A 1,254-nucleotide genomic window follows, 5' to 3' on the forward strand; every position below is an offset into this window, starting at 1 on the left:
GATGGTAGTGAGGTACACCATTAGATACTTCCTGACAGTCCAGATATGAGCCAGACTCACCGGTGACCTATCACAGCATGCCTGCTGTTTTCACAAGTCAGAGCAATCAGGGATTATCATCTCTTGCAGTAAGAAGCAAAAAAAGACTGCTGGACTGCCTCTCACTATGCAGCAATGAACAGGTGTTGCCTCCAGAGTGGGGTCAGATGGATCAGGGTAACATCAGCCAGGGTGCCATCATTGTGTGGTTATAGACAAAGGGCATTAGGGGGGGTCCCAAGACAACAGATCATGCTCGGAAGACTGCACCCACCCCCCTCAACTGGCCCACTATGTTTCATGGTTCCTATGGCTGTACCCACTTGGCCCTTACTGTACTTCATGGCTGTTTGCCCCATGGCTGTGTAACCATGTCCCCTACTGCCCTGGGTCCCTAGGGAGCACAAGGGAGAGTGAACTTGGCATGTTGAGTCAGCAGAGTGAATAAGCCTGTCCCCTGGCTGGCTGGCCTTGCAAGCTGAAACATTTGTTGGGGAGTTCTTCATGCTATCAAGGCAACAGTGAGAAAAACAATGAACACCTTTCATTCTAACACCTGCAAATGGCGGTGATGGCACCTCAGTAGCTGATAATGGCCCAAGGCAACAGTCAGAAACAGGGGCCCAGAAAGCTTCCAGGCAAAGGAAGACCAGCACCTCCACAAAGGCAGACATACTAGCTTCTTTGGAGGAGACCAGATGCTCCTGGGTTGCAGAGGCTAGGTAGAGGGAGGAAGAGAAACTGTACCACCACCAATACTTGTCCATGGTCAGGCGTGGGACTGAGGAGTCACGGTGTGGTGCACTGCTATTTGGCTGGCCAGGTAATATGTAGATGCTGAGGCCATTGCTGCACAAATAAGATAGGAAATCTGTGAAGGTGGAGAAAGAGTGTGCAGATTGCCTCGTGTCTGCCTTGAACTGTTCCTTCCATTGCCCTGCAGATTAACCCACCAGCAGAACTGTCCAGTGGCTCCTGGGGTACATGCTGCCGCTGGACTTCACTGTCCCACAATAGTCCCCTGTGGCAGGAGCAGGGGTAAGCACCCCCTGGCCCTCAGTTAGGCATATCCCACAGCTTGAACAGTCCTCCAGTGATGGCCACTGCCACCTGGAGACATGCCACATGTGTGCACTGCAACTGTACCAGGCCCACAGAATGCTGGCATTCACAGGGAGTAATGGGTGTCCTTAAACACTTCGGGGGGGGGGGGGG

This window comes from Gavialis gangeticus, unplaced genomic scaffold (genome assembly GCF_001723915.1).
Source record: "Gavialis gangeticus isolate Ggan-Ray unplaced genomic scaffold, GavGan_comp1, whole genome shotgun sequence".
Lineage (NCBI taxonomy): Eukaryota > Metazoa > Chordata > Crocodylia > Gavialidae > Gavialis > Gavialis gangeticus.